General features: G+C 51.7%; 2 long non-coding RNA genes across 3 annotated transcripts; one reads left to right on the top strand and one right to left on the bottom strand.

The window, feature by feature from the left end:
• The first annotated feature begins 2,111 nt into the window (after nucleotides 1–2,111).
• Nucleotides 2,112–6,883, top strand: LOC121134028. 2 transcript variants are annotated; one of them, XR_005871034.1, is made up of 4 exons: nucleotides 2,112–3,168; nucleotides 5,844–5,924; nucleotides 6,068–6,278; nucleotides 6,683–6,883. It is a non-coding gene; the product is annotated as an uncharacterized LOC121134028 (long non-coding RNA). The 2 variants fall into 2 exon arrangements; XR_005871033.1 differs by having other exon boundaries at nucleotides 2,113–3,045.
• Nucleotides 5,599–7,147, bottom strand: LOC121134029. Its single transcript, XR_005871035.1, has 2 exons — nucleotides 6,873–7,147; nucleotides 5,599–6,261 (listed from the first exon to the last, which is right to left on the bottom strand). It is a non-coding gene; the product is annotated as an uncharacterized LOC121134029 (long non-coding RNA).
• Nucleotides 7,148–25,598: the final 18,451 nt, after the last annotated feature.

Here is a 25,598-nt window from a genome sequence, read left to right as displayed (position 1 = left end):
CTGTCGTTCAGCCCCCGGCTGAGGAGCAAGCGCGGGAAGGTGAGGATGACACCGAGGGCCCAGCTCCAGAGCACCAGGCAAGACGGTGACAGCTGTCAGGACAACGGGAGAGAGCCGGGGCTGCAGGGAGGGGCCGGGCCGCCGCTGTCTCTCTAACCTACTCTGGGGGCTCATGCGCAGGCCCCCAGCCCCCCACCCAATCTCCACTCCGATCGCCAAGGAGGGTGAGGCCCTCCATGGTGGATCTCCAGTGACTGTTATTTCACCCTGGGCAGGGCCTAGGCCCTCCCCCAAGAGTCCCGGCTGAGAGAGCATCCCTCATTGTGGCGTGGGCACTCAGAGTCTATTTGTACGCCAGGGGTAAATACTACCCAAGGCCCCATAGACTACCTAGGCCTCCTCACTGACACCCACTTTCAGGGGGTCTGGGTCAGGCCCATGCTTTCCACACAGCCATCAATCTGGGGTCCAAGAGCTCCCCCTGTTCAGGTCAACTGTTTCTGTGGGTTAAACCAGCCCAGTCTTAACTCCTTTGCCCATCAGTTCTCCCTTTCTGACACTGGATTCCAGGAGTTCAGTTCAGTGTTTATCTGTGGGTGTCTGTCTCTGCTTTCATCAGTCGCTGGATGAAGGTTCTGTCTCCTAGACTCTCTGATTCATATCTAAAATCCATATATGAGTGAGTACATACCATGTTTGTCTTTTTGTGACTGGGTTACCTCACTCAGGATGGTTTCTTCTAGTGCCATCCATTTACCTGCGAATTTCAAGATTCCATTGTTTTTTTCCACTGTAAATGCCCCACATTTTCTCTATCCACTCTTCGGGTGAGGGACATCTAGGTTGCTTCCAGGATCTAGCTATTACAGATAATGCTGCTATGAACATAGTGGAGCAGACCTCCTTGTTGTTTGAATGGGCATCTTTTGGATATATGCCTAAGAGTGGAGTTGCTGGGTCTTGTGGTAGATTGAATCCCATTTTCCTGAGGAATCTCCATACTGATTTCCAAAGTGGCTGTACAAGTCTCTGACTCCCTTTTTATTTTCTATTTTTATTTTAATTTGTGGAGTGCGTGAGTATGAGTGTGTGGAATATGTGTGGAGGTCAGAGGTTATCAGGCTTACCAGTGCTCGTGCGCACACACACTCACACACACTCACTCACACTCACACACAACTCACTCACACACTCACTCACACACTCACACACACTCACTCACACACTCACACACGCACTCACACACTCACACACACATACACACACACACACACACACCACACAGTCATACCCTAGCACCCCGTAAGCAAGGCCAGAGGGCCAGGGTTACATGCCCCATCTAATCTCTGGGGCTATCCCAGGGCAGCTACCTTGGAAAAACCTGCTCCAGTACCACCCGCCCCCCACCCCCGACCCCCGCTACCCCAACTTCACATCACTAAAGCCAGGTTACTGAGTAGAAAGAATGGGGCCCCTGTTTCTGTCATCTCCCCTGTTTCTGTCTTCCTCCCCACCCAGCTGCCACAGAACTGCCCCCAAGGGCCATGAGGAATTCTACTTTCCCTTAGTGGAGCTGAACAGGCTCCGCACACCTAGAGTGGACAGCACCATCGATTGCAACCAGAGACAGAGTGGTCCAACCTGTTGGTGAGGTCACGCCCCATCCAATAGGTCACGTCCACTCGCCTAAGAGACGTTCCAAGGCCACACCCACCACCTACATGCTCCTCCCAGAGGAGCCCTGCCCACTGCCCTAGGGCGGGAAACACTGTCTGCAGCCCTACTCTGCCTCCCGAGTGCTGGGATTAAAGGCGTGCGCCACCACCTCCCGGCCAAATGTTTTAATTTTAAAGGTTACATTTTATTTATTTATTTGGGGTTTTTGCCCTCCTCCTTTGTGTGGGTTCCAGGGACCGAACCCAGGTTGCTTCCCCAGGCTTGAGCAGCAAGCACCTTTGTGTCCTGAGCCATGTTACCCGCCCTTTTCCTCCGTCCCTGCCTCCGTCCCTGCCTCCCTCCCTGCCTCCCTGCCTCCCTGCCTCCCTCCCTCCCTCCCTCCCCTTTTCTTCAGTCCTTCCTGTTCCTTATGTGATCCAGGCTGGCCTCAACCTCCTAAGTAGTGGGATTTGTCTTTGAACTCCTGCTTCTCTTGTCTTAATTTCCCAAGTTCAGGAATTGTAGATGTGAGCCACCACACCCCACTGTCCCTTCTGGAGACCCTGCCATGCACGGACCACATTCTCCAAGGTCCTGCCTACTGGCCCTGGGGCTGTGGACCCCCCCTGCCTGTGAGGCCTGCCAGCATGCGACCCGTGTGAACACTGTGACTCTGTTTCTAGCCGCCTCTGGGCCTCCTGGCTCTCAGGCTCACACTGAGGTGGTGGTTCCCTGGAGGGCGCTCACAGACAGGGGGCCTTGTGGGGCTGCTGTTCTGCTGCTGTTGTTACTGGTGGCCCTAAGCGTCTGGGTGGCATGTTCCCGAGGAGACCCAGGGCCACCAATCCCCGGACAGGTATCCTGGGGGGGACGAAGGGGAGGACGGGGGTCCCCAGACACTGCAGGTTTTGCCCGCTTAGGTGACCTCTTGAGCTGACACCTAGGTCCTGGACCCAGGAAATGGTTTGAGATTGGGATGAAGAAATCGTGGGGACTTTTTCCAACCCGGGCTTCCAGGATTCCCCAATGGGTGAGTCTTGCTGCCCGGAGCCGGGGCTTTCCTGCCCCGGGCCGAGGAAGGCATGTTGACCTCCTCAGCCAGGACACAAGGACGTGTGTCTGGTGCCATTGCTCCTGAGGAAGGGACAGTTCCTGAGGACCCTCCCTGGGTCATGTGGTCCCTGTCCTCTCCACCACGCCCCTTTCTTTTCCCGGTAGTTAATAACGGAAACTTCCATGTTGCCTTGGAGAAGGTGAACGCCAATGTGAGGGTGAGGCCACAATGGAGGGGTTACTTAGCAACCCTCCCAAACCCTCCATCTGCCTGGGACCAGGCGGTGACTTCCCTCAGCCAGCTCCTGTGTGTGGCTGAGCGTCCGTCTGTGACAGGTCCATACCCAAAGGCTGAGGTGGCTTCCCCGCCATCATCCTGAGCCCCCAGGGGCCGCTTCAGCACTCCTCCACCCTACCCAGGCCTGCAGGACTGAGCCCATTGTGCGAGAACTGGTTCCGGTACCCACACACCCCAGGCTCCCAGTGTCCTGGAGGGGGGAGAAGTCTGTTCTTTGGCTTCCATCCTTCTCTTTGACTGAAACCCACTTGGAGAACATATCTGATGTGTGCTGTTCACTCCAATAGGACGGGCAGTGTTATCTCCTGCCTCGGTGTACTCATCTGTGAAATGGGTGTTATGCACTCACTTCTTTCCCCTGAAACTTTGCATAATTACTGTGAGCTCATATTTGGTAGATTATTTTTATTTTTGTCCCTTGTCCACTCTCCCATTGCTTCTCCCAGATTCTCTTTTCCGTTCAGCTTTCTCTCTATCTCAGCCTCAGTTCCCCATTGTTGGCAGAGTCTCATGTATTCCAGACCGGCTTTGAACTTCTGACCCTTCTGCCTCCTCCCGAGCGCTGGATTTTGTGGTGCTGGGGATTGAACCCAGGACTTTCTTAGTGTCAGGCAAGCACTTTGAGAATTGAGCTACACCCCCAGTCCACTGGCTCTTACTTCTGCATTTGTATTCTATCACTGTCCTAATGATGTTTGTCCTTCACTTCGTACCCATAGACAGTCTGAACTCGCACCTGTGGACAGCCTGAACTCGCACCTGTGGGCAGTCTGAACTCACACCTGTGGGCAGTCTGAACTCACACCTGTGGGCAGCCTGAACTCACACCTGTGGGCAGCCTGGACTCGCACCTGTGGGCAGTCTGAACTCACACCTGTGGGCAGCCTGAACTCACACCTGTGGGCAGTCTGAACTCACACCTGTGGGCAGTCTGAACTCACACCTGTGGGCAGTCTGAACTCACACCTGTGGGCAGTCTGAACTCACACCTGTGGGCAGTCTGAACTCACACCTGTGGGCAGTCTGAACTCGCACCTGTGGGCAGTCTGAACTCGCACCTGTGGACAGTCAGAACTCACACCTGTGGGCAGCCTGGACTCGCACCTGTGGGCAGTCTGAACTCGCACCTGTGGGCAGCCTGGACTCGCACCTGTGGGCAGTCTGAACTCACACCTGTGGGCAGCCTGGACTCGCACCTGTGGGCAGCCTGGACTCGCACCTGTGGGCAGTCTGAACTCACACCTGTGGGCAGTCTGAACTCACACCTGTGGGCAGTCTGAACTCACACCTGTGGGCAGTCTGAACTCGCACCTGTGGGCAGTCTGAACTCACACCTGTGGGCAGTCTGAACTCACACCTGTGGGCAGCCTGAACTCGCACCTGTGGGCAGCCTGGACTCGCACCTGTGGGCAGCCTGGACTCGCACCTGTGGGCAGCCTGGACTCGCACCTGTGGGCAGTCTGAACTCACACCTGTGGGCAGCCTGGACTCGCACCTGTGGGCAGTCTGGACTCGCACCTGTGGGCAGTCTGAACTCACACCTGTGGGCAGCCTGGACTCGCACCTGTGGGCAGTCTGGACTCGCACCTGTGGGCAGTCTGAAGCAGATCACCCCCACTCTCTCGTCATGGCTCCTTGCTGTGACCCGTGCTCTCACTCTCCAAAGCTTCTCACTCTGAGTTGATTCTCATGTCAGTCTCCTCCCTCAGCCTCTCCCAGTTTTCTTTTTAAAGACAGGGTCTTGTAAAGCACAGGCTGGCTCGAACTCTCCGAGTAGCTGAGGATGCCCTTGCCTTTATATCCTTGCAGCTCTACCCTGGTACCTACAAACCTGCTCCCCCTCCATCCCAGCACCTAGCCCTGAACCCCACCTCATTCCCACATCCCTGTTCCTAGGTCCTCATAGGGTCAGGGTGGCATAGGCTCCCAACTCATGCGCGCCAAACCCCTGCTCCGCTGTCCCGAGACTCACTTTTCTACCCTTGATGGCTGCCGAGTGTCTCTCTCTCTCTCTCCTTTCTTTCTTTCTTTCTTTCTTTCTTTCTTTCTTTCTTTCTTTCTCTCTCTCTCTTTCTTTCTTTCTTTCTTTCTTTCTTCCTTTCCTTCTTTCTTTCTTTCCTTCTTTCTCTCACAGAGCTTTTACTTCAGTGACAGAAAGAATGCAGTTAATGGAATTTATGACTAACATCAGACATGCACCTCTACCTGAAACTGCTGTTAGTTCTTGGCTGGCCTAGATTGTTTTACTTCTTTGGGCACATCTGTGAATGTTTTGTAGCCTGATATACACAGTAAGTTAACTTCTTCCTGTGGCAGCCTGGTAGTAAGACTTATGCTCATGAGCTAAATTCCTTTATAACTAAAGCCCTCTGGATCCTCAGGCTGCCCATTCTACCTGGAGACCAAATGTTTTCAATTCGACATTTAAGTAAGGGAAGACAACCGACAAGGCTGGATTGTATGACGCCCATAGAGTGTTTTTCAGCTCTGATCGTCAAACTCGGAAGATAAGAAAGCTCACAGTTAGACAGTGCCGGGTTATTTCCCCACTGCTACTTTTTCTGACAAAGATCTCTCTAGAAAACCAGAAATTAATCCATGCAAAGAGATTTACTCTGTGTGGTCCCACTACCAAATTATAGAAACCACTTCCACTATCAAAATTATATAAAGCAGTTAAGGGACCTTGAGAAAGCATAGTCCCATATACAGCAATGTGCATCTCATAATTTCATTTATCTGTCAATTATTTTCACATGATTAGCTTTAAAAACACAACCAAATACTCATGACTGTCAACTCCCATATGTAAAAATTGGTCTTTGCCCATTCTCAGGCGACAAGATGTCCCAAGATGATAAAGAAAATTGGGAGCCCCCCCTGGCCATTTCGCAACAGCTGTTCATTGTTTGAAGAGGTAATGCTGCTTTCGAGAAGACTGCATTGGACTTCTGGGTCTGATTTAAGATGAATTAATTGTCTTGTATCAGTGAAGCGCTCAACACAGTTCACAAAGTGAGCCTCAGCCCGGCTGCTCGACTTTGGTCCATGTTTATCCAGGCACTTCTCCCAGGAAGTTCCATCTTCTGGTGCACCGGGGGCTGGAAGCGCTGCTCCTCCGTCTCCACCTCGATGAAATGCTGCTGCTGCTGCTGCTGTCTATGGCTCCAGCCCAAGAGGACAAGGAGGAATCCATCCGGTGGGCCCAAGCGAGCGCAGAACCAACTCGCCGCCCTTCGCCGGTTGCTGAATTTCTACGGGCAGGCATGGGGTATGGATTTGTCCAAGGGTGAGGGGACACGAAGCCTTCTCCTCATCTCCCAGCCCTCCCCTCCCCTCCCCTCCCCTCCTCTCCCCTCCCCTCCTCTCCTCTCTTCTCCCCTCCCCTCCCCTCCTCTCCCCTTCCCATCCTCACTGCCTCTTCCTCTTTCCCTGCCCTTCCCTGGTGTCCCCAGGACTCCGCTGTAGTTCTTTTGTTTAAGCTGAAATTTAGAAAGGCTCAAGAGGGAACCAGAGCGGAGAGCACATCAACCATAGTTTATTTCGGCGCGGGAGAGCGAGAGGGGGAGAGAGAAGGTTCAGGAGAGGAAGGGTGTGAGAGCAGAGTAGGAGGTGAGAGAGAGAGTAAGCGGGCTGGGGTCTGTCCTTTGAGGGGTCCTTTGCACCTGCGTGCAGACTGTACTCATGGAACCCCCGGCCGGCCAGAGCGCTGCCTGAGAGCATCCTGCCAGGTGACAGGGCAGACCAGCGTAATGCCCGAACCTTTCAGCTGTAACCTCTGAGCCTGGAGCCCTCAACCCCCTTTGCCAGGACAGGGAGTCAGCAAGTGTCTAGTTCCCCATATAAATCCAATAAATCCGCTTACTATAAACAAAACTGCTCTGTCCGTGTGTCTTTCTCCTGTCCACCCCCGCCCCCAGGGGCCTCCATCGGGATGAAGAACTGAGACCCCATGTTGAGATGAGGAAGGTCTGGCAGCAATCGTCCTTTCCTCCCAGGGGGCATCGCTCGGGCTCTGCCAGATCTTGGGAAGGGAGTGAGTTTCTGCAACTGCTGGGCAGGGAGGCTCTGTCTGCAGTGGGTGGGAGGAGTCCCCGGAGTTTTGCAATCTTGCCCTTTCTTGCCTTGACCATGGAAGCATAGAGCTGGAATTAGCTGAATTCACCGAAAGGAATTAGACCCCTGGAGCTGGGCCAGGGAGGGAAAGAGATTGATTATTTTTAAGTTAACATTTATTTTGTCGTGTGTGTGTGTGTGTGTGTGTGTGTGCGCGCGCGCGCGCGCGTGTGCGTGCATGCGTGCGTGTGGACGATGAATACTGGTTTCTCTCATTTCTGACTCTGGCCATCTTAGAGGAGAGTAGCAGCATCCCACCCCACAGGAGAGCGATGGTAAGGGGTAGCTCCAGGGAGGCAATGGGGAAAGAAGAGAAGTATGGAGGTTGCTGGACCCCGGGGAAGCTTCTCTGTCATCTAGCCCGGCTTCTTAGCGATTGTCCCTCTGGGGACCCAGGCATTCTTCTCTCCGGAGTTACCACACCCTTGTGTTACTTGGCATCTAACTCTTGGCTACTTTCTTCTCAACACCTCAACCTCCGGTCTGTTCTGCGCCTCTGCCCCTCCCATCCAGTGATTCTCGCTTCCTTGACAGTTGCTCGGGGCAGTCAACACACCTGGAATTAGAGGGGAGGAGGGTTGGGGAGGAGGGTTGGACAGGGTGCCCTCTGGCCAACACCCTGTGGTCACCCACCCCAAACCGTAGTCATCTCCGCCCTGGGTCGGACACCGTCCTGCCCCAAGGCAAAGGCCTCTAGGGTCCTTTTTATAGGATCTCCTTTCTTGCGGGGCTCTCACTCCTTGGGCCTCTTGAGGAGGGAAGCTCTCGCGGCCAGGGCCCTCTCCCTGGGAGATGCTGGTGACCTGGGTCCTGCTGCTGGTTCTCCAGCCCTGGACGCCCATCGCTGCCACCTCTTCAGCAGCTCCGGGTGAGTGACACCCAGCCCGGTGCATCCGGGATTTGGGCGCAGCTGTAGATGTTTGGCTTCCCTTTCCAGGGGAAGGGTTTGTGAGAGAGTTAGGGTCTCCGTCTGCCTTTAGGGGTGCTAGGAGGTCACTGAAGATGTCTGCAGGAGTAGAGGGACTGGCTTGGCCTTGCTTGGGCAGCTGAGGGCCTGAGGTGCAGGCCCTGGTCAGTGGAGGGACGGCTGGAATGCATCTCTCTTGCTCCTCAGCCAGTCCTTGCAGGAGAAAGGGGGTCTCCGGTGACTTAGTGTTCTCTGCATGTCCCTATCCTTGGGATGTGTCTGCTGAGACATCCAGCCTTCCCGGCCTTCCCGACGACGTGTGGAAACCAATGGGCAGCTTTTAGGGGTTGCTTTTCTTCAACCGCAGAGATTCTGGGGAGGGAACGACTATAGGAGATTGTTGGACATTTCCTCCCTGTTCTTTTACTGTGTTTTTATTTTGCTCTTTGTGACAAGGTCTCCCCATGTGGTCCAGGCTAGTCTCTAACTCGGGCACTCCTCCTGCCTCAGCTTCCTGAGGTTAGGGATGCATGCCATCACCCCTGGTTTGTCTTCCACTCTTGGCTCGGCTGAGTGTCTGGGAAAGCCCCCTCTGTTAGAAATAGCTGAGGGGCTGAGTGGGGAGGCCTTGGCTCTGTGTGAATGAGGGGAATGGGGGTGCATGGGTGCCCCTCTTTGAGGCTATCACAATGATATCTAGGGTGTAATGATTAGCGGCTGGTCTCTCTCTCTCTCAGGCACAGATAGATCTCCCGATTCCTCCATAAGAGGGCCACAGGGGACCTGGGTGCCAGGGTGTGTATTGGAGGTTGAGGATGCAGATGGAATAAAGAGGCCTGGAGCTGACGGCCGTGGGTGGGGGAGAGCATCTGTAGCACACACACTCATCTGGGGCTGGAAGCATCTAGAGCCCTCTGGGTCGGTTCTCAGATAACCCATGGAGGAGCTCAGGGTCTGGCCAGGAACTGGGCCCCTCAGAGGCTGTCCCAGCCCAGGGAGTCCTCCTAGGCCTCCTCTCCCATACTGCGCTATGATCTGGGGATCAGAGCAGGAGGAGCAGCTACAGGGTGAGCTGCATGGCTTTGGGGTGGGGCGTTGTGACAGTGCATTATCGTCAGACATCAGTTTGGAGGCCTTGTGCCAAGGAGAGAGACCCACAGGGCCCACACTAGGAGGGGCTGTCCTGTTCATTGCCCTCGGTGTGGCCTGGGACCCGGCTATCTGAAGGGGGTGACGATGACGGTGAGGACGATGGAAACAGTCTGCTAGTCATCATATCTGTGTGCCCAGACCGCAGCTGACCAATTCACCCTGTCCTGCGAGTACTTAAACATGCATACAAAGGGTGACACATGTGAGCCCATTGCACTCAAAGGAGCCAGGTAGATGTCCGTCTCCCACAAGTGTCAAGAGCAAGCCGGGGCAGGTGATACAATCGATCCCAGTACCCAGGAGACACAACCAGGACATTGTGGGTTCAAGGCCAGCCTGGGCAACAGGAGAGACCCTGTCTCAAAAAATAACAGCGGTCTAGGGATGTGGTTCAGTCGATAGAGTGATTGCCCAGGATGCACAAAGCCCTGGGTTCTAGGCCCATCACTGCATGAACCAGGCATGGTAGCATACCCCTGTAATCCTAGTACTGAAAGGGGAGAGGCAGGAGGATCAGGAGTTCAAGGTTAACCCTGACCATATACTGCATTGGAGGCCACCCGGGACACAATGAGACCCTGCTGTCATCTAGCCTGGCACTATTGGAGCGTATCCTGCCGCGTTTGGTTGATGTCCCTAGGAGGCCTGTTCTCTTCTGAGGGGGTACCCAAGGTACTTCACTGAGGGTAGCTCCTGTGATTTACACAAGGGAAATTGTGTGAAGAGCTCATGAGGGATGAAGTGACAACTTCAGAGAGAGTGTGTAATTTCCCCGGGGCCACACAGCAAACCGCACAATCCCACCCATGTGACACAGCATTTGTGCCCCTTGACCTTCCTCCCTCTGGGAGACCTTGGTCTTCTTCAGTCATGGCCTTTCACCTCCAGGCACACAGGCTGGTTCTTTGCAGAGAGCTCCAGAGGTCAAGGTCAGGACCCCAGGTAGCAACTGTAGCTTTCTCCTGTCTGTTCTGCACCCCACTCCAGGGTTTTGGACACTTGGATATGGAGGGAGAAACCAAGGCATAGGAATGTTCTAGAAGGTAAGAGAACATGTGCCAAGGAGAGTGAGGTCTTGGTGGGATAAGCACGGCGGCACAGGAATATTTGTGTGACGAGCGTAGGACTTTCATGCACCATAGGACGCGCTGTGGGCTGAGCAGAGCTAAGGACAGCCCCCTGCAGGTGTACAGAGCTAAGGACAGCCCCCTCCAGGTGTACAGAGCTAAGGACAGCCCCCTCCAGGTGTACAGAGCTAAGGACAGCCCCCTCCATGTATGCAGAGCTAAGGACAGCCCCCTGCAGGTGTACAGAGCTAAGGACAGCCCCCTCCAGGTGTACAGAGCTAAGGACAGCCCCCTCCATGTATGCAGAGCTAAGGACAGCCCCCTCCAGGTGTACAGAGCTAAGGACAGCCCCCTCCAGGTGTACAGAGCTAAGGACAGCCCCCTGCAGGTGTACAGAGCTAAGGACAGCCCCCTCCAGGTGTACAGAGCTAAGGACAGCCCCCTCCATGTATGCAGAGCTAAGGACAGCCCCCTCCAGGTGTACAGAGCTAAGGATAGCCCCCTCCAGGTGTACAGAGCTAAGGACAGCCCCCTGCAGGTGTACAGAGCTAAGGACAGCACCCTCCATATATGCAGAGCTAAGGACAGCCCCCTCCAGGTGTACAGAGCTAAGGACAGCCCCTCCAGGTGTACAGAGCTAAGGACAGCCCCCTCCAGGTGTACAGAGCTAAGGACAGCCCCCTCCAGGTGTACAGAGCTAAGGACAGCCCCCTCCATGTATGCAGAGCTAAGGACAGCCCCCTGCAGGTGTACAGAGCTAAGGACAGCACCCTCCATATATGCAGAGCTAAGGACAGCCCCCTCCAGGTGTACAGAGCTAAGGACAGCCCCTCCAGGTGTACAGAGCTAAGGACAGCCCCCTCCAGGTGTACAGAGCTAAGGACAGCCCCCTCCATGTATGCAGAGCTAAGGACAGCCCCCTCCAGGTGTACAGAGCTAAGGACAGCCCCCTCCAGGTGTACAGAGCTAAGGACAGCCCCCTCCAGGTGTACAGAGCTAAGGACAGCCCCCTCCATGTATGCAGAGCTAAGGACAGCCCCCTGCAGGTGTACAGAGCTAAGGACAGCCCCCTCCAGGTGTACAGAGCTAAGGACAGCCCCCTGCAGGTGTACAGAGCTAAGGACAGCCCCCTCCAGGTGTACAGAGCTAAGGACAGCCCCCTCCATGTATGCAGAGCTAAGGACAGCCCCCTGCAGGTGTACAGAGCTAAGGACAGCCCCCTCCAGGTGTACAGGTTCAGAGAGGCCTCTGGGGGGGCGGTTGGGTACCCAGCTTGCTAGAAATGAAAGCTCAGCTCGTTGGTGATCCACGAGGAGCCAGCATGACCAGTCCTAGAGCCCACATGGCCTGTGATGGCAGGAACCTGTTTTCAGTGGTTCACAATGTACCTATTGAGTTTAGGGTGACCATGCGTTTACTGTGTGAGCTGTCCCAGGTACCTGGGACTCCAAGAAAGGCCTTCAGGAACAGGGGGCACAATCAAAAATCCTCTGTTATCCATGATCTGCTGGAACACAAGGGACAGAAAATGCAAAAAACAAAAATAAAACAAAAACCCCAAAACGTCAAAAGTCAACATGAAGGCTGGATGTAGTAGCACTTGCCTGTAATCCTTGAGATGTAGAGGCAGGAGGGTTGGGAGCTCAAGGTTATCCTCAGTTACATGTGAAGTTGGAGGCCAGCCTGGGCTACAAGGGACCCTGTCTGTCTCTCTCTCACACAGAAATAGAATCAACATGAGTGTTTGCAGATATGAAGTTCACAACAAGGGGAAGGGTGTTCCTGGATGACATGTGGCCAGGAGATAAACTGCCTGGCCAAGAGGGACTGAGGCAGGAGTCTGAAGGGACCAGAGGTCTTCAGGCCAGACAGGGAGAGGAGAAATGGAAGGGTGTTCCCTTACACATTTGTGCAGAGGCTGCATGAAGGTCAGCAAACACTGAGGATATGGGGGTGGTGGATCAGGATTCTGAGGCCAGAACCCTGTGTTAGATGAAAACAGCCACAAGTGACTCAGTATAATAAATACAAAAAAATTAGCCAGGTGTTGGTGGCGCACGCCTTTAATCCCGGCCCTCGGGAGGCAGAGGCAGGCGGATCTCTGTGAGTTCGAGGTCAGCCTGGTCTACAGAGCAAGTTCCAGGACATCTGGAAACATGAGAAACTCTGTCTTGAAAAACCAAATACATAAATAGATAGATACAAATAAATAAATAAATCCAAATAAATAAATAAATAGATGAGAGGAAGTGGAGAGGATGTTTGCCTAGGATGTCTTGGTTCCATCACCAGCACCGTGGTGGTTCCTGTGTGTAACCCTAACGCTCAAGAAGTAGAGGCAGGAGGATCAGAAGTCCGGGTCATCCTTAGCTACACAGTGAGTTCAGATCCAGCGTCAAATATATGAGACTCTGTGTCAAAAGCAAGCAAAAACCCAAACAGGGGTCCAGCAAGACAGCACAGCAAACACGGCATCACTTGAGGGCCTGAGTTCAAATTCTAGAACCGAAAGAAAGGATGGAGAAGAGAACTGACTCCACAGAGTTGCCCTTTGACCTCCAACCGTACTCCGCGGCCCATCCCTCGTCAAGCACACACACACAATATAAAGATAGTGGATAGTAACAAGATTTAGAAATGGATAAAAAGAGAAGAAACCAGTTGGGGGGGCAAATGGGAAGGTTACATCGTGTTGGGGGTGGGGGCGAAAAGAGGACAAAGAGACAACCTTTGAACCTTGCACAGGGCGATGGGGAGGAAGTGCTGTTTTGTACAGAGCATCATAAACCCACTCACAGCAAATACTGCCCGCCAGGGACCAGTTTCTCGAGGGCAGGCACTTGGGACCAGGCAGGATGAATAAAAAGTTTACGGGGAACTTAATGAGATGGGAAAGGTACAGAGAGAGAGCCACCACCTAATCTGGCACTGAGGCTCCTGGGGTGGTGGGGGGCAGGACTTAGGGGGGTGATGACGCAGGCTGGGGCACGGAGGCTGCCACTGTTCTGGGGAGAGGTCACGGGGTGGTGGCCGCTGAGAAACAGTGCAGGAAGCAGTTAGCCACGCAAAGAAGGCTTGGTGCAGGGGTTCTCGACCGCCCTGATGCTACAACCTTTAACACAGCTCCTCATGTTGTGCTGACCCCAACCATAACATTATTTTCGCTGCTGCTTCATAACTGTAACTTTGCTACTGCTATGAATCGTAACTTAAGTATCTGTGTTTTCTGGTGGTCTTAGTGACCCCTGTGGAAGGCCAAACGACCCCCGAAGGCTGAGAAACACTGGCTTAGACAACTGCAGAAGGTAGCCAGATTCACAGAGCTGTGGCGAGAGCTTCTGCCCGCAGATGCCCAAGACCAGAGAAGGTAACCGGTTCAGGAGCTGAGTGTTAATACGGAGTCTTAGTTACTTCTCGCAGTTTGGTGGACACGGTCCATTATGGCGGGAGACAGGGCAGCAGGAGCTTGAGTGTCTGGCCACATGGCATCTGCGGTCCAGCAGAGAGATGGAGGCTGGGGCTCAGCTGGCTTTTCCTTCCTCCCTTTAACCTTGCTATTCTGTCGTTTATGTGGTTGTGGGCACAACTGCCGAGGGCTTGTGGAGGCCAGTTCCCTTCTGTGATGTGGGTCCTGTGATTGAGGTGGGCTGGCAGACTTGGTGGCAAGCGCCCTTGGAGCCATCTTGCTGGCCCCTTTCTCTTTGGCGGTACTTGGAATTGAATCTGGGACCTTTCTGTGGGAAGCGAGCGCTCTAACACTGAGCCACACCCCCAGGCCTCTTTCTACTTTTTGTTTTCAGGAAGGTTCCTGCTAACTTGCCTAGGCTGGTCTTGGACTTACTGTGTAGCCCAGGCTGGCCTTGAACTTGTAATCTTCATCTCAATCTCCCAGGCAGCTGAAATCACAAGCCTGCCTGCACCACCATACCCAGCTTTATTTAACTTTCACAGTGACCCTAAGAGAAGGTTCTGGTGTTTTCTGTTTTCATCCGTGGGGACACTGAGACCCAGAGACCATCTATGACTTCTTCAAGGTCACCCATCTTTCAAGTTAGAGGAACCAGGATTTGAACCCAAGCCTTTTAGCTCCATAGCCTGTGTTTTTTACCATTTGCCCTAGCAGAAGATCTCTGTAAGTGTCATATTCTTGTGGCTGCTGTTACCAAATGACCCTAAGTTGGTGATTTTAAAAACAACTGACATTTATTCTTTGAAATCATGGAGGGCAGAAATGTAAAATGAAGGTACTGGGACCCCAGGCCCTCCTAGGTTTCTCAGGGACGTGCAGGGGTGGCTAACAGGCTTCAGCTCACGGCAGCAATGTTCCAGTCTCTGCCTCGTTTGCATCCTGCACAGGTCAAACGGCCCTTCTCCCTCTCTACCTGGGCAGGTGCCCTGGACAAGGAGATCAAATGAAAAGTTTATAGGGGATTTAATGAGATGGGAATAGAGCCCTCTTACAAGGACACCACTGTTTGGATTTCAGACCAACCCAAAATCTGATCCTGAACATAATTACACCTGCAGAAGATCTTATCACCACCTAAGATGATATTCACAGCCACCCCAGGTGTGCTGGCTAGTTCTATGTCATCTGGACACAGCTAAAGTCATCTGAGGAGGGAACCTCACTCGAGAAAATGTTCCCAGCTGTAAGGCATTTTCTTAATTAGTGATTGATGTGGGACGGCACAGTCTATTGTGGGAAGGGCCCGGAGGTCCTGGGTTCTATAAGAAAGCAGCTGAGGAAGCCATGAGGAGCAGCCAGTGAGCAGCTCCCTCCCTGGCCTCTGCATCAGGTCCTACCTCCAGGATCCTGCCCTGTTTGAGTTCCTGTCCTGACTCCCTTTGTAAGTGTAAGCCAGATAAACCCTGTCCTCCCCAAGCTGCCTTTTGCTCATGGTGTTTCATAACAATAGTAGTATCATTAATTAAGACTCATGGGAAGGGAGGATGTGCCACTCGGTGAACTACAGTCAGTAGCAGCCAGGTGACTCTGGCTTGAAGAAGGATGTGCAGACTATATGCACCAAGTCACAGCTGTGGCTGGGCTGACCTCGGAGGTCTCCCGAGTCCTCCCAGAACACACGCTACCAGGGCTGGCCCCGTTGTTGCTTCCTCTTCAGGGCGTTTGCTTTGGGGATCTCCATGCTTCACTACTCTACAAGCATGAGTTTGTTTTGGAGGCGGAGGAGAACATCATGCCTCCATGGCCGGCTTCTGACCTCTCTTCCCAAGGTGCCTTCTAGTGTGGGGTTTACATGTGTGGTGACCTCACGGGAGGGCACAGGTAGAGTCACCTGCGCCAGCACATGTGGAGGCCAGAGGCTGCTTTCAGACATCCTCCTCAATTGATCCTCTGCATTATTATTATTATCATTATTATTATTTTGTTTTATGAGACAGGGTTTCTCTGTATTGTTTTGGAGGCTGTCGGTCCAGCCTGGTCTTGAACTCACAGAGATCCGCCTGCCTCTGCCTCCCGAGTGCTGGGATTAAAGGCGTGCGCCACCACCGCCCGGCTCTCTGCATTATTTTTTAAGATGGGTCTTTCTTTGTTTCTTTCTTTCATTATTTTTTATTAATTTATTAATTTATTTTACAACCCTACTGAAGCCTGCCCTCCCTCCTCTCCTCCTCCCCCCTCCCCCTCCCCGTCGCATCCACCCCTCCTCTGTCTTCTCCGCTTTCTTTTTACACTCTTCTTCCTTCCTTCCATTCTCTCTCCTCTGTCTTTTACTTCTTTTTTTCCTTCATTTCCTTTCCCCCTTTCTATCTTTCCTTTGCTTTTTTTTTCTCTTTCTTTCCTTTTTTTTTTTTTTGAGACAATGTCTCAATTCCAGATTGCCCTGGAATTCTCTCTGTAGCCCAGTCTGGCTTCATATTTGGGGTACCCTGATCTCTGTAGTAGAGTCATTGTATCTAAAGTAAACATTAGAAAGAAACAGTTGTTTTTCATTGCATCTAGGGTAACCCTTAGGATGAAGCAGCTGTTTCCCAGAAGTAGGTAGACCTTGACGACATCATGGTAGAAAACCAGTGATTGTTGTCTGTGATTCATAGAGTTGTTTTCCCGAAAGAGTTTTACATCCTTTGATGACTTAGTCACAAGGTGGTCCTGGCAAATCTGGGATGTCTTGCACTATTGGGTACGGCTGGCAGTAGACAATAAGGATTGAGGTTGCAGGGGGGTGACGTTTTCCTTCACAAAACAAATAGATTAGATGGGGCTTTGGTATGCAGAGCTTCTTTTACCCCCCAAAGCGACAATAAATAAGCCTTTGCACAGATGTTTGGGGTTCAGTCCGTGGAGGCTGGGCATCTCTTTCTCGATCGTCCTGCGCCACCCAGAACGCTGACAGGTTCAGTTTCCCAAGTGCTGGGATTCCTGGCGTGAGCTATGCTTCAGTCTTTTAAAGGGGGAATCTATGCACACATACAAATGGAAACTGTAAACTGAGCACGAAGGTGCTCCATGTGTTTCATGAGATACCGCGTCATTTGTTAAACAGAAGACTGCCCCTAACAAGCCAGGTCAGTATGCCGTACTCCTGGAATCCTAGCATGTGAAGGCTGAGGGAGGAGGATTGTGAGTTCAAGGCAGGTCTGGGATACATAGCAAGACCTTTTAAAAAAATCAAAGCAAAGCGAACATTTCTTGCTTGGTAGCACAACCGACTAGCGTCAGAGATAAGACTGTGTGGTCAGTTTGATTGTTTTGTCCACAAAGGTCTAAGAAATTCTATCTTGGGGATTTTCAGCAGTGTGTAGTTTCTCCCAGACTCTCAAAGGAGCGGCCCTCACACACCCTTTCTTCTTCTTTGAAAGCCTGTACGTTTACTGGGGTGGGGCAGCTGCGACATGGGGAGCAACTCAGGCACAGAGCACTTGTCCAGAACACGTGAGAGACCCTGGGTTCCATCCTCAGCTGTGTGGGATTGTGGAGAGCCGTGGGGAGGGGCAATGAGTAAAATTGTAAAGAGATGCCATGGCTCTCATCCGTAACCCCAGCGCCATGGAGGCTGAGGCAGGAGGATCACCCAGTTCGAGGCTCGCAGGGCCACAAAGTGAGATGTCTCTCAAAAACAAAACGAAGTCAGGTGTGGTGGCAAACATCTTTAACTGAAGCACTAGGAGGGCAGAGGCTAGCAGATCTCTGTGAGTTCGAGGCCAGCCTGAACTATATAGTGAGTTCCAGGAAAACTAGAGCTACACAGTGAAACCCTGTCTCAAACAAAACAAACAAACAAACAAACAAACAAAAAAACCCTAACCAAAACAAAAGTGTAAACATTTGCCAGGTGTGATGGTGTGTACCTGGGATCATAGCACTCATGACAGGAGGATTAGCCTGGACTACATGAGACCCTGTCTCAAAAACAATAACAAAATCCAACAACAAAAATCTAATGAAATCAAGCAAACAAAAAAAATACATAAAATTGGATATGGTAAAAACACACCTGTGATCCCAGCGATTGGGAGGGTTAGCCTGAAAGATTAGGAGTTAAAGACTAGCCTGGGCTACCTAGTAAGACCCTATCTTAAACAGTAATAATGAATATAGGTAAAAACTGTAGTATTATATCTTCATTGTGGAGAATTTTGAACAAAAGAAAGGCTATCTCAAATGCACCACTCAAACAGTTAATATTTTACTCTATTTCTGAACTGTGTTTACATTTATTCCATGGATAGTTGACTTTTGTGTAATTTTCGAAGGTAGGACCTGGTCTAACGGCTTGGTGCCTTTTAGATAAGCACTCTACCTCTGAGCCACCCTGGCCACACACAAAGGCACATACACATGTCTTTAACGTTATTTATTTCCATACTCACGTGTCACGGCAGGCATGTAGAAGTCAGAGGACAACTTCAGGAGTCAGTGGACCCTCCCACCAGGTGGGTGGAACTCCACTGAGCCATCTAAGCAGGCCCACACGTGTCTTTGGAGACAGGGGCTCACTATGCAGTCCAGGTTACCCTGAACTTGTGATTCTCAGGCTTCCGTGTTGCGGTCACTTTCCGGGGAGAAATGAATGAACACCTGTTTGCTCTCAATAGGGCACCCATGACAGAACCAGAGTCTATTGGACTTACTGTTAGGAGTGTGTGTGACCCCCAAAATGGCTGCATCACCAAAAACTCCCCAATCCAGCATGAGTGATGACCTCTGCAAAGCTCTCTTGATAAAGTTTTCTGTGTTAGCGACGTTTCTTATTGCTTCGACAGACACCTGACAAAGCAACCTGAGCAGGAAAGGGTCTATTTGGCTCACAGACTGAGGGTACCCCGTCATGGCGGGAAGAGCAGGAGCACAAGGCGGCTGGTCACACGGCACCCACAGTCAGGGAGCAGAGAGAGACGAAGCTGGGGCTCAGTTGATTCCTCTGCGGTCTGGGACCCGGGGCAACTCCTTCTATGAGGGGATGCTAACAGGTTAGATGCAGTCACTTGATGACTGTTCCTCAACACTGTGGAGCCCAGGATGGCCTCAAGCCCATGGTGCTTCTCCTTGGCTCTCTCAAATGCTGGGGGTGTAAGTGTGCCGCCACACCCAGTTCTGGCAGTGAATGTTCTACTGGCTATTTTCTGTTGCATCCTGTGGAGATCCTGTAAAAACACCATTGTCCTTTCTCAGCATATTATTCCAACCTTTCACATCACTGAATGACGATCTGCAACACTTTTTATATGGGCATTCGGTGGCCTTATGAATAGTGACTACAGATAACATCGTGAAAATGGTGTGCCTGCCACTATGGCCTCTAGTATATGTTTTCAAGCTATTATTTCTTTCTGTTTTTGTTTGCTTGCTTTTTTTTTTTTGACAGAGTTTCTCTGTGTAGCCCTGGTTGTCCTGGAACTCACTCTGTAGACCAGGCTGGCCTTTAACTCAGAGATCCTCCTGCCTCTGCCTCCCAAGTGCTGGGATTAAAGGTGTGCTCCACCACAGCCTGGCTTCAAGCTACTCTTTGGATATGCATCTGAGACCGAGAGAATGGCCACCAACATCATAGCATGCAGAGATCATCAGCCGTCAGCATGACTCCAAGCTGCCCAGGGTGGGTGCTGGGAGCTGAACTTGTGTCCTCTGGAAAGACAGTATGTGCTCTTAGCCTGTGAGCCATCTCCTCAGTTCTCACGCTGCCTTTCGAGATGGGGTCTTATTGGCCTGGGCCTCCCTACCTTGACTGGGCTGCCCCTGAGATCACCCTGTCTCCAGTCACCTAGAGCTGAGACTGCACGTGTGAGGTACTCATCTGGCTTTTATTCATTTAACATAGGCCCTGGGGCTCAAACCCAAGTCCTCACAGGGCAAGAGCTTTAGGGAAGGAGCTAAGTCGCCACCCGTATTTGTTTGTTTGTTTGTTTTGAGGTCTGGTTTCCTGAAACCAGGCTTGCCTCAAGTTTACTATGTAATTGAAGATGACCTTAAACTGCTGGTCCAGCTCCCTCCGCCTCCCGGTTCTTAGGTTACAGGAATGCATCGTCAAGGCCGACTGCCAGCCAGGATCGGTTTCTACCCCTGGCCCCTGGCTTTGTTTCCTGGCAAAGTTATTTACTTTTCTCACTCTCAGAAGCTTCTTGGCTGCTTGTGTTTCTCTGGAGGAGAATGTGCCTTTGCAGCCAGGCGTCATCCCCAGATGTAGTAACAACCCTCGTGGTGGGGAGAGAGAAGTGAGTCCCTGGAGCTGGCTGGTCAAGCAGTCTGCAGCAACTGGGCTCCAGGTCCAGTGAGAGACCCTGTCTCAGAATGAAACAAGGTGGGGTCAGCAGAGGGAGACATCTGACATTGGCTTCACAGACATAAACACAAGCTAGCACACCCGGTACATGAAGGAGCATACACAGACGCCCCTGCGCAGACACACAGACACACACAGACACATACACACACAGACACACACACAGACACATACACACACAGACACAGATACATACACACACAGAGACATAAACACACACACGCAGACACAGACACACAGACACATAAACATACACAGAGACGCAGACACTACACACACACAAACCACACACATCACATACACCACACACACAGATACACACACATAAACACACACACTCACACACACAGACACAGATACCACACACACATACTACACACAGATACACACACACAAACACATACACACACCACACACACACAGACACAGACACAGACACAGAAACCACACACATACACACACTCACACTACACATACATACACAGGCACACACACACCACATACACACATTCACACCACACCACACACAGACACACACACCACATCACACACACATATTCACACACACACACCACACACAGACACACACACACACACACACACACACACACACACACACACACGGAGGGTGCTTTGACTACCTTCCTAATGCAGCATCCTGATCCTTGGAGGTTGACTTGGGGGGCCACCTTCCTGCTGGGCCTCAGTTTGGATATGGCCACCTCTCAGAAGCCAGACTAGGGAGAAGCTGAATCTTTTCGCCCCTTGCCCCTTCTCCGAGGGAGTGAGGAAAACTCCAGCAGGAGGGAGGCTGCCTGGAGACAGGCGGCAGGAGTCAGTGAGTCCAAGTTTCCCCTTAGACAGTGAGTTAGGAAGAACGGCAGGACCGCAGGCCTCTGTTGGAGGCTTGCCTAGCACGCAGGGGGTCCTGCATGCCGTCCCCAGCACTGCTGAAACCCAGAGCAGAAGTTCAAGGCCATCCTTATCTACATAACAAATCTGAGTCCAGCCCAGGCTGCAAAAAATCCTGTGTCAGAAGGTGTAGAGCCAATCCTGCCCCCCACACACACAGAAAAGAAAAAACCAAAAAATCAACCAACCAAAAAGCAACAAGTCACAAAGGACCATAAAGAATTAAGGATATCTTGGCTAATAACAACGACAAGAGATTCTAGAAAAAGAAGTGTGTTACTGGGCAGTCAATGTCTGTAACCCAGCACTTGGTAACTTCTCCTGTGTCTAAAGGTAGGAAATAGAAACTGATGAAGGGGAATGGGAGTTATTTATAGCTGGGCCACACTGGAGAGAGAGGGAGCCTAATTTCTCTCCTGCTTGTCTGTGGTGGTCTTGTCAGAGATCTGTGAGGGAGTTGAGGAAATGGTTCAGTTAATAGAGTGGGTTGCATTCCCAGAACTGCCTGGTGGCCCGTGCCTGCAATCCCACACTTGACTGTCTGAGGTAGGAGGGTCTTGAGTGTCAGGCCAGCCCCGGTTGGGCCTGGGTTGAGCCTGGCTTGCATAGCCAGACTCTGCTTTTTTGTTTGTTTGTTTTTTGAGAGAGGGTCTTTCTGTATAGCCTTGGCTGTCCTGGAACTTGCTCTGGAGACCAGGCTGGTCTTGCTTGGTGAAAGTTTTACTTTCTTTGTGTTTTGCTTGCATGTAATGTATGTCTGTGTACCCCATGATCACCTGGGGTCTAGGGAGGGCAGAAGAGGATTGGGGTCTCCTGGAGTTGGAGTCACACACAGTGAGTCACCCTGTCCATGTTGGGTATGAACCCAGGTCCTTTTGAAGCGTAACCAGTGCTCTTAACTGCTGAGCCATCTCTCCAGCCCTGATATGTAGTCTTAAAAAAGGACAACAGTTAAAAAAAAAAAAAGGAAGATGGACTTTGGGTCCCCTGCATGGATACAACGCTCTTCTTTCCGAAGGTGTTTGCACCCTGGAGGGACCAGGGCTCTCTCTAGGATGGTAGTCAGAGAGCTGGATTTGTGCCTCCTCTGCGGGTAGGTCGAGCACTGGGGCTCTGGCTGGTCCTCTGTGAGAACCACCTCTCCTCTCTTCTATTCACTCTTTGTGAGTCAGTTAGGAAAAACAGCCATAAACTACACTTACATCCTTTTTATTGTTTGACTTTTCACAACAATAATGGTCCCTTGTTTCAGTGTAAAAAGTCCAGTAAAATTCATGAATATACCTAAGAAACACCTCTTTAAGCTTTTTTATGATGGAGGGAAACACGATAGCTTACGTTTTACCTCCTCCTTTAAACCTTGGTGAACTAGAGTCAGAGGGAGTGTGCCCGCCCTCGCTGACTCCTCTCCCTCCTTCTCTCCCTCCCTCCTTCCCCATCCCTCCCCTGCTCTCTCAATCTCACTCTCTGAGATAGAGCCTCCTGTAGCCCAGGCTGGCCTGGAATGTGCTATGTAGCCCAGGCTGGCCTGGAATGTACTACGCAGAAGAGGAGGGTCTAGAACTTTCTCTCCTCTTGCCTCCACCTTCTGATAGAATCCAGGGCTAAGCATGTGCTAACAAACACTCTGCCAAGCAAGCTACACCCACAGATCTTCCTCTGGATCTTTGTTCGTTTTTGAACAGGATCTCTCTCTCTCTCTCTCTCTCTCTCTCTCTCTCTCTCTCTCTCTCTCTCTCTCTCTCTCTCTCTCTCTCTCTCTCTCTTACAGATTTATTTATTACATATACAGTGTTCTGCCTATATACCAGAGGAGGGCACCAGATCTCATTACAGATGGTTGTGAGCCACCATGTGGTTGCTGAGAATTGGTCTCAGACCTCTGGAAGAGCAGCCTCTGAGCTCTTAACCTCTGAGCCATCTCTCCAGCCCTCCTCTGGATCTTTGAGCTAGGACCATGCACTGTAGCTCAGGCTGGCCTCAGCCTCCCAAGTGCTCCAGTTATAGGCATGTCGTCACTCACCCCATGCCTGGCTTAAATAGTGCCGAGCGTGGAGCCCATCGCTCTGCACACGCTGGGGAATCACGCTACCAGCTGAGCTACACCGTCCAGCTCTTCCTTAGGTTTTCGTGAGGACTTCGCAAGCTCATGATCCTCCTGCCTCAGCCCTGCGGGCGCTGGCACTAAGGAGTGTGTCACCATGCCTGGCCTCTCCCACTTTGCCATCAATCTGAGGATTTCCGACGGATTTGTCCTGATTCCAGGACTTGGTGCGGTTCCTGCGGTTGGTGCCGAGCAACAGAGTGTAGCGGAAACGCGGTCGGACAGGGGTGGGCGCAGAACTGAGAAGGGGTCGCCTGTAGATGCACAAGGGCAGGGTGGCCGCGGAAGTGGCTGCCTCCAGGAGAGGAGGCGGGCGGGCTTTGCAAGTGAGAGCCGCAGGAGGAAACAGGAGGAGAGAGAACTTGTTCCCTGGTGACCAAGAAGGGCATTTTGTGGGAAGGCACACCCTCCGAGACTCAGCTGCCAGGAGGGAAGTGACTTGTTTGCAGTTATGCGACCCAGACCTTCTCTCTCTCTCTCTCTCTCTCTCTCTCTCTCTCTCTCTCTCTCTCTCTCTCTCTCTCTCTCTCTCTCTCTGTCTCTGTCTCTGTCTGTCTGTCTGTCTCTCTCCTGTCTGTCTCTCTGTCTCTGTCTCTGTCTCTCTTTCTCTCTGTCTGTCTATCTCTCTCTCTCTGTCTCTCTGTCCTGTCTGTCTCTCTGTCTCTGTCTCTGTCTCTGTCTCTGTCTGTCTGGAGAGAAACCGTTCACGGTCTCTGTATATACTGCTGAGGGAGGCCCGACTCTAGCCTGGCAAGATCGACTTCTTACCCTCAGGCTGAATGAGACAAGCCTTAGCTCAGGGAGAAAAGACGAAAGCAAAATCAAACACTCACTCCTTTTTTAAAGTAGAGACAGAAGGTGTGTCTCAGTGATGCAACACTTATTTGCCTAGTAGGAAACCAAACCAAGCCAAACACAAACCAAACATAAAAAGAAAACAAGTGAAAACCAAGCGCGGCCTGGTGGCACAGGCCTGTCGTGCCAGCGTCTTGGGAGGTGAAGGCAGGCGGACTGAAATGAGTTTAAGGCCAGTCTGCACAAGCTGGGGAGACCTCGTCCCACACTAAAAGAGAGGAGAGGACCTGCCTCCAGCTCACAGATGCTCCTTGCCTCTGTTTCCCTAGTGCTAAGACCAAGCCAGACACGTTTTTGTTAACAGAGCCGCCAGGAGAGAGGTGTTCCCTGTCACCACGGGGAGCCCTGTTTTCAGAGAGACAGTCACAGAGAGCCATGAGAGCAGTACCACCCGCAGGCACAGTGCCGTGTGGACACTGCCTCCAGGCCTCGCTTCTCCACCTTGTGCCTTGCAGAACATTAGAGGATGCTGACCAGCACACCGCCAATCGGCGGGATTCAGGCAGAAGGTGCAACGATGCCTAAGGTTTAGAAATTATAAATGTGGATTATAAATTCAGAAAAAAGACGACAAGATTGCTTTTTGTTTCCTTTTCCTTTTGAGGTTTTCTTTATTTTGTTTAGAGTGCTGGGAATTGAATCTAGGGCTTCATTTATGGTAGACAAGTGCTCTACCACTGAGATCCAGCCCCAGCCCCTCACTGGGGGATTCTAGGCAGGTGCTCTACCACTGAGATCCAGCCCCAGCCCCTCACTGGGGAGATTCTAGGCAGTGCTCTACCACTGAGCCCCAGCACCAGCTCCAGCCCTTCACTGGAAGAGTCTAGGTAAAGTTCCTACCACCAAGCTACATCTTCAGCCTATTCTTAGGTAGATGTATGGGAGTCAGGTATAGTATTCTGATTTGTATGAGATACTCTTTGTGTGTGAATGCATGGTACGTGCATGTGTGTGTGTGTGTGTGTGTGTGTGTGTTCGTGTGCTTGTGGAGTCAGAGGTTGACATAGAGATCTTCCTCGATTACTTCCCACTTTTTTGAGGCAGGGTTTCTTGTTCAACATGGAGTGTGCTGCTTTGTCGAGGTGGTACAGTAAGCCCTTATCACGCTCCTGTCTCTGCCTCCCCAGTGCTGGAGTCACAGGCGTGTGCTACCTGGCCTTTCATGTAGATATTGAGGATATAAACTCGTGTCTTCATGCTCACACACAAGCATTTTTTCAGACTAAGAAGCGTCCACAGCACCTGGCTACTTTTCTTGTTGCTGTGGCACATTACCTGACCACAGCAACCGAACAGAAGAAAGGTTATTTTTCAGTCTGAGATCCTAGCCCATATGGATGGTGCCACTCATACCCAAGTAAGATTTCCCTCCTGAGCTAAAATTCTCTGGTAACTCTCTCAAAGATAGACTGAAATAGTGTGTCTAGGTGATTCTGAATCCAGTAAAGTTGACAGTGAAGATTAGGCACCACAATATGTGGCATAGAAATTGTGTTGTGGACTGGAGAGATGGCTCAGAGGGAAGAGGCACTGACTGCTCTTCCGGAGGTCCTGAGTTCAATTCCCAGCAACCACTTGGCGGCTCACAACCATCTGCAATGGGATCTGGCGCCCTCTTCTGGCCTACAGGGATACATGCAGATGGAACACTGTACACATAATAAATCAATCTTTATTTTAAGGAAATCGTGCCACATGCACAATTGTGTGCCCCACCCGAGACGGGGGA

Source organism: Mesocricetus auratus, unplaced genomic scaffold (assembly GCF_017639785.1).
Source record: "Mesocricetus auratus isolate SY011 unplaced genomic scaffold, BCM_Maur_2.0 Super-Scaffold_100025, whole genome shotgun sequence".
Taxonomy (NCBI): Eukaryota; Metazoa; Chordata; class Mammalia; order Rodentia; family Cricetidae; genus Mesocricetus; species Mesocricetus auratus.
The sequence above is the reverse complement of the archived record's forward strand: the minus strand, read 5'-3'. Positions and strand labels throughout refer to the sequence as shown.